Raw genomic sequence first — 15,046 nt, 5'->3', positions numbered from 1 at the left:
CAGCCAGACCCCAGCCCTTCTGGTGCACAGGCTGGGAAATAAGAAGAGCCACATCACCCCTAAGTGACTGGCTGATCCACAGAAACACAGGCTGTGATGATAGCTATTGAGGTGAAATGCGATTTGATGCTTGTGTTTTGTGTTTCACCGATTGCAGGTCTAGGGCTGGTGGTCTGATCATCTATTCAGAGGACCAGGGTAACAGTATGGCATCTAAGGGGGATCTCCTTCTGAAGGTGGTGGCCATTGTTAATTCCCTACCATCTTATTTCAAAGTCCTGTATCATTTTCATTGTTTTGTTGTATTGGGTTTTGTTCAATGTTATTATATCCAATGGCATGGGCAGCTACTTCAAACATAACAAGATATATTATGGTAGCCACTTTGGATTTACTATTGTCTTGTTTTGAAGTCCTGTATTGCATTCATTGTTTTGTTTTTTATTGGTTCTATTCTGTCCTGTTTCGTTTGATTTTTACTGTCTGAAGGTATCTGCAGCTATTTTGAAGACAAAAGGCATTATGGTAACCATTGTTGATTTCCTATTGTCTTGAAGCCCTGTGTCACTTACACTGGTTTGTTTTGATTGACTTTATTCTGTTTTATTTTGCTTGGTTTTAGTCTCTTTAAAATTAAAAAAATGAAAGTTGGGCATAGTGACCCACATCTGTCATCCTAGCATTCAAACGGCTGAAGCAGGATCACCATTGAGAGGCCCTGTCTCCAAAGGGAAAAGTGGGGTGGGGGTGGGGTGGCAGGATGGCAGGCCATTCTCTCTTCAAGCTAGTAGATGCTGTGATCCTTGCATCTGCCTTAGTCTTGTGACTGGAAGGAGACAAGCAAGAGGATCGAACCTAACAGCTGAGGATGACACAGCAGAAAAACAGAAAAGACTCAGGTCTTCGCTGATTTCATTGAATCACTGAATTAACCCACTCCAGAACATTCTTAGCTCTGAACTTCTTGTTAGATGACGAACCTTGTTATTAAGTCCTTTGGAGTTGAGTCTTCCATCTGCAGAAGCAAAAACACTATGCTGCTGCGCAGCCACCATTCCCAGACCCTTTCACCATGACAGAGGCTGGAAATGTCAGATTCTTGCTACCCAGCTTCTCATGCAGCTCAGGGCTCCGGGGATCAGGGCGGTACAGGGGAGAAGTCCACTCAGAGCTTTGGGGAAAAAAACCTTTGCTCACAGCAAAGTGAGAGGGCCATGGGAGGAGAGAGTGTTTTTCCTTTCTTCTTTGAATGATGTAGTATAAAAATATGGTTCTTAGAATTATGTCAACAAACCAAACATGGTGGCACACCTGTAATCCCGCACTTGGTAGGCTGAGACAGGAGAACTCTTGTGAGTTTGAGGCCAGCCTGGGCTACAAAGTGAGCTCAAGGCCAGCCTAAATTGCATAGTGAGAACTTGTCTCAAAAAGCCCAAAAGAAAAAGAGAGAGAGAGAAAGTTATGTCAACCATCTTGAGACCTCCTTTGAGCAAAACTGGCTACCCAAGGAGCAATGTTAGCTCTGGAGTTTGGGCTCCACCCAGGCCAAACCCTCCCCTCCGCATTCTCCCAACACGCGAGTAGCCTAGGGGCGGCCACGAAGCAAGTCCTCAGTTGTGCCTGGAAACCTGGAAGGAAGCCCTGGCAGGAGTGGAAACCAGGCCAATGTCTGCAGAGACTACTGAGCCACAGGAGGCTAAAGAGGAGGAGACCACGACCTCTAACAAAAAAAAGTGCCATGATAAAGTTTATCTATGTCTCAACAAGGAAGAGAGCCATGGTTTCCATTCTCAAGAAAGTGTCACAACTGGCACCAGATGCCACTTTGGCAGGGCCCTGTGACTTGGGCTGCATACTTACCCCATGCCATCAGTGCTTTAACAACATTCAATGGTCTATGGCGTTCTACTGTGTTCTATTCCTGTCTCAAGGTATTGTGTTTGGTCTTATCGATGTGGGAAATAATTTTGAACAAGACCATATTGTGATAACTACTGAGGAATGAGCATTGACATTCAGTTCTTATCTGGTGGCACTGTTTATAACATATCATGGAGGTAGTGAAAACCGAACAAAGTGGATTGCACTTTCCTCCTTTGGGGTAGGATTTGGATCACTTTCACTTGCCTTTTCATACTTCAGTGTTAAAAGTTATGAATCAGAAGTAAAAACTTTAAGTATTGCAGATGCTTCAGCAATGCTAGGTTATTCTCTAGGTTATGCAATAAGAGCACCCCAATATAAGTCCTCTCAAAACAGGCCTGGGATTTAGCTCAGTGGCGTAAGTGCCTGCCTGGCAAGCATGTGGTCGTGAGTTTGATCCCCGGTACCAAAAAAAAAAAAAAAGAGAGAGAGAGAAAAAACTTCACCTGCCTGTATGAAAAGATGTTTTAGGCCAGGGATTTAGCTCAAGCACCTGCCTGGCAAGTGTGACATCATGAGTTTGATCACTGATATTGAAAAAGAAAAAAGTCCTCTAAGAACAGGACTTCTCAAGCAAAACGATTCTGCTGAAGAATTCAGTACTCAAGTACCAAGCTCTATCCAAAGCTTTAGATTCTTTAATTACCATTGGAGCTGTTGAATTTTTGCCGATATATTCAGAACCAAATCTGATAAGAGGCTGAGGCAGGAGGATTTCAAGTTAAGAGGCCAGCCTGGGCAACTTAAGTGAGATCTTATCTCAAAATAAAAAATGAAAAGGGCTGCAGATGTAGCTCAATGATAGAAACCACTACTGCATGCTAATGAGAATAGATCTGGAGAGAAATGGGATCACATTTCATGAAAAGTGCAAGTCCTGATCTCCAGAGGTCAGGTTCAAGTTAAAAGCATAGAACATAGTGGCTTAAGTATATCTGTTTAAAATGCAGCAATATTAGGGGCTGGAGATTTAGCTCAGTGGCATAAGCGCCTGCCTTGCAAGCAGGCAGTTGTGAGTTCAATCCCCGGTACCGATAAAAAGACAAAAAAAAAAAAAAAAATGCAGCAATATTGTATATTTTAGCAAGAAAAGGGAAGAAAAGGGCTGAAAGTGTCTGCCTTGGACGAGAAGGGGGAAGAGGGAAAGGCTAAGGTAAGGTATCTGCACACCTTCACTATGACCTTTTTAGTTCTTCTTGACTCAAAAACTGAGCACCTATTCTCTGATAAAACACAAATTACTCTCAAATGAAGTCAAGCTATGTTACAGATATCAGAGACAAATTTCACTAATAAAATCATGCCGAAGAGAAACACGCTCTAATATCATTTCATAATTATAAAAACAGATGGAAGTTACAAAGACAAGACTGTTCTATGAGGATGTGTAGAGAACATGTGAGGAGAACATTTTTTAAAAAGTAGCAACAGGGTCTGAAACTTTAGCACCTGTAACCCCAGCACTCAGGAGGCTGAGGCAGGAGAATCACCAGGGGTTCAAGGCCAGCCTGAGCTACATAGAGTTCGAGGCCAACCTAAACTGCATAGCGAGACCCTGTCTCAAAACCATCAACTTTTCAACTCACAGATCCTGGCTTTGTGCACACCACATACTGTCTCATCCTTGAATCTCTTTGAATCCATGCAATAAGTTCAGCAGCTCACTGGGAGGCGAAGAGCAACTGACAACATAAACCTAGACCAGCGCAAGAAAGGAGCCACACAGGGTTAGTGAGAGAGCTGGGATATGAATGGGCAGGCGCACCCCAATGGGCAAAGAATGAATGGCATTTCAGGAGGCAGCAAGGAGGAGGGTGGGGTTCCAGGTAAAATAAATAAAAGAGTCATTAACATGGGAAAGATCCTTTACATGCAGAAAGTTCTTTTTCCCTCTTAAGTCAGCCAACAACCCAGTGGGACAAGGAGCAAAGACTGTACCCATAGAAAGCATTAACTGAAAGAATGCAAACACAAATGAGTCTTAATATATGCAAGTTCCAGGGTAACAAGAGAACTCCTCAGGCTGGGGCAGATATCCATGGTAGTGTACTTGCCAGCATGCTTGAGGCCTAGAATCCCATCACCAGTACCATGGAGAGGAGCAAGAGAAAGAGACAGAGACAGAAAAATAAATTCCATTTATTTCTCATTCCACTAGCAAGGATTAAAATATTGGTCACATTGTGTGCAGCAGGCACACATAGAAGTCTGGGATGGGCATTTCCAGACTGCCACCCCTCATGTACACACACCTTCTTCCCAAGAGACTCTCCATGGTGCCGCGAAGGCAGTTTGTCCTCAAATCAGCTGACCTTGAGGTTGCCCAGATGAGCCTGACCTAGTCACATGGTCCTGAGGAATCTGAGCCTACAGAGACAGAGAAATCGGTGACCCAGAGCACTCTGGTGCCCACACAGGCCGAGGGGGCTGCGTGGCCAGGTGCGCTGAGTAGGTGCCCTGCTGGCAGAAAAGGAGGAGAGCGCTCAGCCCTTGACTCTCCTGCCCAAAGGGGCTGCATTCCATCAGTGGAAGCCCAGCTAGGAAGCATTTCTTCGGTGCCTCCAGCAGAGACCTCAGCCTCATCAGTATCTCAGCCTTCACCTCCCCATGCCAGGAGCAGAGGACCCAGCCCTGCACTCCAGGCCTCTGACCCATACAACTAGGAGTCAATAGATGGGGGTTGTCTTCAGCCACCAGGTTTGTGGTCATCTGTCACACTGGAACTGAAATCTGATATGCTGTGTTATTAAGGAAGATGTGGGAAACTGACACACCCTGTATTGTTGGTCAATATGTAAATAGGTATAACTACGGAGGGTAAATTGGCCATATCTATGAAATCCTCTTTAGGGATTCAGCCTGCAGACACATGTCTGAGGTCATCTGTCTGAAAATATATACATTATGGCTTTGTTTGTAATAACAAAAGACTAGATGTGACCAAATACACATCAGTCTGTGGGCTAGCCAGGTGCTTGCTGGTATGAACCACCATAATGCGGCTGCTCTGGGCATGCTGACACAGAAAGATCTCTTGGAATTCATTTTAAGTAAAACGGTAAGGTGTTGTTGTTCTGGAAATTGAACTCAGAACCTCCAGCATGCTAGACAAGGGCTCTACCACTGAACTAAAAGCCCTAGACCCAAAACTATAAGATTAGGGTGGTATATAGAATGCTATCATTTGTATTAGACAACAAAAGAAAAATACAATCAGCTATACTGGCAAATGTGTAGGATATCTCTGGGAGATAAAGATAAAATGGGTCCCAAGGGCTGGTCTTGGGGCAGAGACCTAGCAAAGGAGGCAGTCAGTTTCCAAGTGACCTTTGATCTCTTTCAAGCACAAAGAAGTGTGTGTATTACCTGTTCAGAAACGTAGCCATGGGCAAATAGACGAGCCTAGCTCTGCCCTTGTGGTACTTGCAGAGATAAAAGCCACATCTCTTGAAAGGAGGAGAGCTCTTGAAGCAGGAAAGGAGGCTAGAAGGGAGGAAGGGAGGGAGGGAGGAAAGGGTGGGGCGAAACTGGCAGCCACTTCCCCTCTGTTCAACTGAATACCTGCAGAAACAACAGGGACCTAGCCTGGGAGTTGTGTCACCACCTGACTTAGTCACTAAGCAATCACAGTATACTTACACAAACATGACAACGATGTCACCAGGAGATAGAGCATCAGAGGGAGGGCCACTGTCCTCTGTGAGGTCCATTACTGACTGAAACATTCCATGACTGTCTCTCTCTTCTACTTGGTACCAATTCACTCCACAGCTTGTTTTCAGGCAGCTGTCCTCTTGCAAACAGGCACAGAGATGCCTCTTGTGAGAACAACTCCCTGGTTGACTGAACCCACCTGACACACCATAGGTGCCCCAGGAGGATAGACCCAATGATGTTTTATCCATGTTCTTTCTCTTGGCACCTTGGGGTGGATTTTGTCTGTTTTGCTTTGTTCATTTGGTTTTTCTTTTTCAAGATGACAGGGTCTCACTGTGTAACTCAGCCTGACCCTCCTGCTTTAGCCTGTCCACCATGTGCCACTGTGTCCAGCTTGGAATGAATATGTTTTATGTTTGTTGAAAGATGCCTAAATGTTGCTAAAACATTGGTATTTGAGTATCAGATGTTGTCTTTTTCCCCATGGCCGCCAGTAGGGGAAGAATGTTGGTATTTGCACATGAGCTGATTTTGAAATTGGGAGGTTTTGGTCATGAGTGGAATCTCACATGAATCCCAGACCTGGCTGCACAGAAAATCTGATCCCATCTACTCTGCTCCTCTCCCACATATGTACGCTGCATTCCAGTCATTCTGAACAATAGACAGCCCCTGACTTGCTGTGATGCCACTTGCAACATTTCAACCCTTTTTCAATTTTTATTTTCTACTAGTACATGTTTGCAGTAATTACTTGCCTTTTGTGGAGTTGTTACCTGCACATAACACATTTTAATGTGTTTTTCACCCTTTCCCCTCATCTCCCTCCGTCTCTTGCCCCCTTTCCCATTTGGAAAAGATCTACCTCCTTACTTCCAACTATCTATTTTTTTATTTTGCCCTTTATTCCTTGGGTTTCTCATAAGAGAAACCATGTGACATTTAAGTTTATGTGTCTGATTTATCTCACCTAATATTTTGGTCTCAAGGTGCATTCATTTTCCTACAAACGACTCAAGTTTATCTTTTGGAAACTTCTCAATTGTGTGAAAGCTTACCCATGCAAGGATTCTGCTTTCCACTTTCAGTACAGTATTCAACAAATTACCAGAGATATTCAACATGTTATTATGAAATGGGTTTTACGTCAGATTGTCCTGCCCAGCTGCAGACTGATAGTGTACTGAGCACATGTAAAGCGAGTGAGTCTAAGCTAGGATGATGGTAGGCTGAGCATTTAAATGCATTTTAACTTTATGGTATTTTCAACTTAATGCAGGTATACTGAGAAGTAAGCCCTAATAAGCCAAGGAGCATCTATGTCTGCAGTTCTCCAGTTCTCACACGTAGATACCTTTCCCCTTGTTGGCCCCCCTACCCGAAACCCAATTCCTTCTCCCTGTCCTGCTCAATTCGAGCTTCAACTCTGACTTGGTTTATGGCTTTTGTTTGGTGAAACTTTCATGATCTACCCAGTCTAGGTTGGGAATTGTTCTCTGTGCTCCGAGAGCCCCCACTCACATATCTATTATTTTCCTTCTAGCCAGGGGTTTAGCTCAGTGGCATATGCGCCTGCCTCACAAGTGCTAGGTTGTGAGTTCGATCCCCCGTACCAAAAAAATATATATATTTTCTTTTTATTTCCCCAAAAGTAAACTCTGACTCAAAGGCTTTGAGCACAGGTAGTTTACTTGAGACATGACCCCAGCAACCACAAAAGAGAGAAGAAAAGGGAGACAGGGCAGAGAGTAAAAACAATAAAGGATGTTTATGAGATGGTTGCTGCCATGGGCACCTGGGGCACAAACCTACCAGGAAGTATAAAAGACACTATGCAACATGCCTCGGAATTGTCCCACTGGAGCCATTGTACTGTGTGATTAAAAGTGGGTTGTCTTGCTTCTGTAGTTCCATCAGATAGGTTGGGAGAGGTAGGCAGCTGAAGTCCAGGAGGTGGTCATTTGATGTCACAGCTGAACTCAGGAGGGCCCAGGGGTAAAAGGGCAGACCACGAACAGCATCTTTAACATCTGTCATAACACTTCCTTTTTCAAATTTTCTTTATTAGTATGTGTTTGGAATACAGAGTAAGCACATTAATTGTGGGGGAAGTGGTACATTTACATACCCCATCGTAAGGCTCCCATCCCCCCAATCCTAGTTTCCCTTCCTATCCTTTCAAGGAACCAACTCTGATTCATCGATCCTTTGTATTTTTTATCTTAACTATTTTTATATACATGTACATATATAGAGCCTTTGTATATTTTAGTCTCAATTTCAGTAATTTCTACTCAGACCTTTATAATTTCTTTCCTTCTATTAGTTTCAGATTTGGATTGTTCTTGTCTTTCTAGGAACTTGAGATCCATCAATAGGTCATTTATTTGTAGTCAATCTATTCTTTTTATGTGTGCATTTACAGCTATAGGACTGTTGTTTTGTTTTGTACCAGGGATCAAACTCATGACCTTGCGCTTGCCAGGTAGGTGCTATGCCACTGAGCTATATCCCAGACTATAGCTATAAACTTGCCTCTTAGAACTACTGTCATTGTATCTCTTAGGTTTTTAATACATTGTGCTTCCATTGTCATTTTTTGTTTGTTTCGTTTTGTTTTGTTTTTAGTACCAGCAATCAAACTCAGGACCTAGTGCTTGCCAGGCAGGCACTTGTGCTGCTGAGCTATATCCTTGGCCCTCCATTGTCATTTGATTCTAGGAATGTTTTTATTTCTTCCCTGATTTCTTTTGTGGTCCACTGATTATTCAATTGTATATTATTTAATCTCCATGTATCATGAAGTTCCCATGGCTTCTTTTGCTGTTGATTTCTAGCTTCACTCCGCCATGATTCAATAGTGTGCAAGGGATTATTTCAACCCTTTTGTACTTATTTAAGCATTCTTTATGGCCCAAAATGTGGTCTGTTTTAGACAAAGTTCCATGTGCTGTTGGGAAAAATATTATCCTCCTGTTGCAGGAAATACTGTAGATATATATTGAGTTCATTTGTTTAATGGCATGGTTTAACTCTGATGTTTCTTTGTTAATTTTTGGTCTGGCTGATCTAACTGTGAGTTGGGTACCAAAATTCCCCACTATGACGGTATTGGTGTCTACTTGTGATTTTAAATGCTGTAGTAGTTGTTTCATGAAGTTGGGTGCAGGAACATTTGGTGCATAGGTATTTACCATTGGTGTCTATTCCTGTTTAATTATTCCCTTTACCAGTATTATGATAACATTGTCATTACCAAGTTATAGTTTTATTTTCCCTCCTATTTTACAACTCTGTATTGCCAGCTACAATCAGTATACTATTATATATTATAGTCAAAAAGTATTCTTTCTTTCTTTCCTTTTCATGTCTGTTTTATTTTAAATAGAAAAAATAAAACAAAATTTTGAAACACAATAACTAAGAGGCAACAATGGTGTATACATTCTATATGTATATATATACATATATATTACTATATATACATTATATAATATATGGTATATATACAATATATATTGTGTATATCACAATGTATGTGCATATATATTATAAAAATGTTTTTTAATAAAGATTAAGATGGTCAATTTTCAGCTGGGAGTGGTGGCACACACCTGTAATCCCAGCATTCAAGAGGTTGAGGCAGGAAGATCACTGCAAGTTTGAGACCAGCCTGGGCTACAAAGTGAGTTCAAGACCAGTTAGAACTTCATAGTGAGACCCTGTCTCAAAAAGACAAAAAATAAGTGAAAACAAACAAACACAAAAAGATGGTCAGTTTTTCCAGGTGTGATGGTGCACACCTGTAATCCCAGAACTTGGGAGGCTAAAGCAAAAGGACATTGAGAAGATCAGCCTGGGCTACATAATGAGACCTCGTCTCAGAAAACAAATGACAGCAAAATTATTTATTGAACGAATACATAGATGTAAGAATAAAACATGACCAATCTTGCAGTTTATGTTACTAGTTGAACAAAAACGAGATTCTGGTGGTCCTAGAATAAAATACAGCATCTTCGAATACCAACATGAATTGTTTACTTTAATAGTTTGAGGGAACAACTTTCAGACACACCAGAAAAAAAAAAATTGGCAGAAAACACAGGACTCTAAAGTTAGAAAAACCACAAAACCAGTTGGAAAACAAGACTGTTCTATATACACATTGTGTCGCAAAGATGACTGCATCACATGAAAGACATTTGTCACTTCTGTAATGCCAGTAGCAGTCTCAGAAGCAACTTCCTCGGTATTCCCTTCTCAACCAGGGGCTTTTCTCAATCCAACCCCCAACTCTCCTCTAAGTCCAAAATAGGCTATTTCTTTTCAGTTTCCTTTTTAAGCCTAAGTACTATTGAAAGTAACCAGGGCAAAACTAAAATTACCCCAGACAGGAAGAACAAGTAGCAGCAAGTCATGTGGAAATTGGATGCTGTGTGTGCAGCCGCCACCGTCCTATCTTAATTGCTTGACACACCCTCCTGGCTCAGATCATGGATCCGGAACAGGCAGGCCTGGCCACTCAAGTGACCTACCCACTGCCCTTAGGCCAATAGGTGTGCCTGTCTGGGCACTCCCACGGCCTCTGCCACGCTGGCACCTTGGATTGGGCCACTCCGCCCAGATTGCCATGGAAGCATCAGAGAATTGTGTGGTTCCCATGCCCTCTAGCCTGGAACCAGAAGCTGCACTCCCTGCTGACACAGAACTCCCCTGAGCTATTGAAGGCTCTGACTCATCTGTTCTACCTACCGTAGGTGTGGCTTCAGCAAAGATCCTGGCATAAGGGTTTCGGTGGCCCCCAGAAGAGAGACCTGCTTTTCCATCAGCCTAGGATGTAACAGGTCTACTCCATGGCCCACAGAAAGTTGTGTATTTAAATCCTGGGGTCCAGTTTATGCCTTCCGGAATGTAAGCAGAACACGGTGTTAAGAGGCTTGGGTGAGCACAGCTCTTTCCACAGAAACTAGCCCAACTCCTATGGAGCCAAGTTCTTGAAGCACTTGCCGCCCTACCTGTCTTCAACACATTGTTTTCTGGCTTTCCTGCTACACTTCCGTCTCTGCTAGGTCTCACCTTGTGTCTCCTCCTTTGCTAGGGAAGCTCCCAGCCTTCTGTCTTAGTGTTCCCTAATTACGAACCTCCCCACCCTGCTCATCTGTGAGCTCACTAAATTTGGCTCCAAGTAACTCTCTCTCTCTTTCTCTCTCTCTCTCTCTTTCTCTCTCTCTCTCTCTTTCTCTCTCTCTCTCTTTCTCTCTCTCTCTCTTTCTCTCTCTCTCTTTCTCTCTCTCTCTCTCTCTCTCTCTCTCTCTCTCTCTCTCTCTCTCTCTCTCTCCTAGGGCAGAACTTTCTAGGAGCTCAACAGATGTCGACTCCTCAGTATCTACCCATCTTTTTTGCCTAAATCCAACCAAAACAGAACTTTGTCTGAATTACACAGTAGCAGATGGCAACTCTAAATGATGATGTTCCTGCTGTCCTATAGCCTATCATACTACAACTCCAAGACATTCCATGTGACTCCTAGGTTCATGACAGAAGGGGACACAGTGTGTAACATGGTCTTCTCAGAGTCCCAAATATGAATCTGACCAAAGACCTCCAGCTTCTGGTCTTCCTTTCTCCTTACCAACTTTCCACTCTTTCTCTGGCCATAAAAAAGTGGCCTTGGGACTTGCTGCCACTCTTCTGGCCCTGCCAGCATGTTTCCACTCATAGTTGCTGGAAACCAGAAGGGACAACCTTTGAGCTTTCACTTCCTCTCTGCCACATCCTCCTACACCAAGGCAACCAGCCTTGTAGTCTCATTCGTGTTGGTAAAGGGTTATCATCTTTCTATCATGGAAGAGATACTGTGACATGAGTACTCCAGGGTTGATTTTCAATTAGCTCAAGACATTTGGAGATTCAAAATAGAGAAAGAAAATGGTGGAGTGATTATTGGTAGCAAAATTCAACCTCTCTTAGATGTGGAATACAAACACCGGAAAATAACAACTTGTCCAAGAAAAAAAAAAGAGAAGACTGTCTCCCAGAATCAGGAAGGAACTGACAAGAAAAATTAGAAGCTATAGGAAAGTTGAAAAGACTGTCCACATTACAGAGAAAAGAAAGAAACAATTTGGACTCTCCTGACTCTTGGGGCCTACAGAGAAGGTTACCAGGCTCTCCAGAATCAAGGTAAGCATCCAAGGCTAGAAGATCCAGGCGAAAACTGCTGCTGACCCTGCAGCCTTTGTGAACTCCAAGAACTGCAAGGTTTTGCTTCTAGTGGACTCCTTCCACACAGCCAGCAACAAGGGATTCAAGCACAAGAGCCCACCATGTTGCCAAAGATCACTTACTCAGGAGCCATTTCAGGAATGGGTTGGTTATTTAAATCCGGGACTCAGAACAACTGAAAAACAACTTCACTTCAGGACTTCCAGTGTTGGCTTCCCACAGTGTCCAGCTGAGAGGCAGCCACTGGAGACAAGGAGCAGGCTACCAAGAGAACCTCTGAGAAGTTTAAGCTCAGGCTCTAAGGACACGAGCTCCATGCCCTGAGATGAGAAGCCAAGCCTGACTTCAGTTGCACTCAGATACGCTGGCTCAGAAAGTGCCTGCTGGTGTTAAGTACTTAAACCCTTGCCCTGCTACCTACATCCAGCAAGATCAGCGGGTCTGATTGTCTTCCCTGCCTGCAAATGTGAGCAAGGACACACAACGGCATAGACATTGCCGCAGCCTGGAGTAAATAGCAGGGCGTCTGGAGCAGGGGGCATACCTCATAAAACCAAGGACCAAAGACTAGACAGAGAAAACTGAGACTTCCTGGATTCCAAAAATGCAGATCCTATAAGGAAACTGCTCATTCAAAAACGCATAGAAAGCTGGGCATGGTAGTAAACCCCTGTAATCCCAGCATCCGGAGACTGAGGCAGGAGGATCACCTCAAATTCGAGTGCAGCCTGCGTAGTGAGTTCAAGGCCAGCCTGAACTACAGAGCCAGACCCAATACAAAACAACAACAAAAAACAGAAAAAAAATTTGTTTATAGACTCATTTTCTTTTTTTTTTCTTCCATTCTTTCTTTCTTTTTTTTCTTTTTTCTTTCCTTTTAATTTTTTCTAGTTTTTTATTATCCATATTATTTATTTTTTTCTTCCCCTTTTTGGTTTCATTTTTTAGGTTTTGGGTGTTGTGTGAGAGTTTTATCTTGCTATGCATTTGGCCTCAAATTCAGTGGCAAACTTCCTACCTGAGCCTCTCAAATGCTAGGATTACAGGTACTTGCGACCATGCCCCTCTCTCTTTTTTCGTTTTATCCTCTTTTCCTCATTGGTTTTTATTTTTCTGGTTACCTTTATCTAATTCTATAAATATTTTTCTATCCACAAGATCCTTTGTCTCACTTTTCTCTCCTTCTCATCTCTCATTGTGTAATTTCGCAAGCTTTCCATTTTGCATTCTCTTATTCACAACCCCTATATCTTTAATAGTATAACCACTGACTTTTATTAATCTTTATATAGCTAATTTCATGTTACTAATATTGAATTCTTTTCTATCATTAGTTGAGATAAAGTTATTGAATTTAGAAGATATTTGCTATATAGCAATATTTGGTTTGTTTTATGGTTTATTTTTTATTTTGGGGGGTGGTAAGTTGAGACACAGTCTTGCTATTAATTCAGACTGGAGTTGAAGTCCCTATGTGCCCTATGTTGGCCTGGAACTCAATAATCCTCCTGCCTCAGCCTTATGAGTACTGGGATTACAGGATGTGTCTATATGCCCAGCTTCTCTTAGGGTTTACACCATAATTGTAGATTTATTTTTCAAAGTTAAGGGTAGTACATTATTTGGTTCTCATGGTATGTCAATATCCAGTTTGTCTTGGGAAATATTGCTATTGATGTTTTACTTAATACTGCCACAGTCCCGTACTTGCTGATATTAATACATTTCTTAAGTGTGTCTATACCCAGACTACCTTGGTAACACTGACAGTATGACAGTCCATTCCTGGAGAACTGGGTGCTGTGCCAATCACACTGCATCTCCCCATCCCATTTTAACAGAGGTGGGTGACTCTTGAGACAGAGGCAAAGGACTATAGTCAGCCATGCCTTGAGTGCATCATTGAAAAGCAGACTAAATAAAGAGAACTCCATACTTGCAACAAAGTCTTTTCACAATAGTCAACCACATGCCTAAGCACAAACAAAATAAACAAAGAACAGAAACATGATAAGAAAAGAAAAATAATGCCTCCCCAAACTCCCAATCCCCCAAAGCCAATCCTGGGGGCACCTAAGGATAGGGAGTAAAAGGCACACAGCTGAATTACTTGAAAGAATATTAGAGGAGAATAAACAACAGATCAATAAGATGCTTGGCAGGCTAACAAAGACATAACTAAATATATAATAAATACAATAAAACAATCAGCAACCTTACAGAAGACACTAATAAACAAAATGATATAAAACACGAATCACCAGTTAATCCAGGAGATTAAGAAAGTATGAGCAGCGGAATCAATCAGTGTTAGAAGCTAGGGATGCATTCAAAAAACAATTACTAAAAAGGATATCTTAAAAACAAGAGAATATAAAAATGGATGCAACAGATGCTAGACGACTCAATGAAGACTAACCTAAGATTAATTAAATAAGTGAAAAATCATAAAACAAAAAGTGCATTAAAAACCTGCTTACAGAAATAATAGCAGAAAAATTTCCAAATAGTGGGAAGAAATTTAACATACACATATGTGAAGCATATAGAACTACAAATAACTACAATTTTAAAAAACCTCTCCATGTCACATCACAGTCAAAATCCCAAAAGTTCAACACAAAAAGTTCAACATAAAAAATAGCAATGACATTGCTGATTTCCTGTCATGCTGTGAAATCCAGTAATGCTTTTATTCTTTGTTTAGAGTGGTTATAGTCTGTTTTGTATTATTTAATTTCAACATACATGAAGGTGTGGACAGCTATTTTGAAGAGAACAAGAGACATTACAATAACCATTGTTGATTTTCCTATTGTCTGGTTTTGAAGGCCTATAATGCTTTTATTATTCTGTCTTGATAAGTTTTATACTATTTTGTTTTGTATGAATTAATTGTGTGTGAAGATATAGACAACTATTTAGAAGAAAACAAGAGACATTATGGTAGCCACTGTTGATCTCCTATTGTCTTGCTTTGAAATTCTATGTCACTTACATTATTTTCTTCTGATCTGCTTTGTTCTGTTTTGTTTTAACCTGTTTAAAATTAAAAAAATAGCAATGAGGGGCCCAGGAGAAGAAACAAGAAGCCAATTTCTCCTTCCCATGAACTTGTGGCAGCATACAGGGCCCAGGAGGAGAAACAAGAAGCCAATTCACCTTTCCCATGATCCAGCCAGCACACAGGCTGGGAGACAAGAAACCCCACATGCACACTATAAGCAACTGACTGATT

This window comes from Cavia porcellus, unplaced genomic scaffold (genome assembly GCF_034190915.1).
Source record: "Cavia porcellus strain 051 isolate PalLab524CR breed Dunkin Hartley unplaced genomic scaffold, mCavPor4.1 scaffold_3, whole genome shotgun sequence".
NCBI lineage: Eukaryota > Metazoa > Chordata > Mammalia > Rodentia > Caviidae > Cavia > Cavia porcellus.
This window is presented reverse-complemented; position numbering follows the sequence as displayed.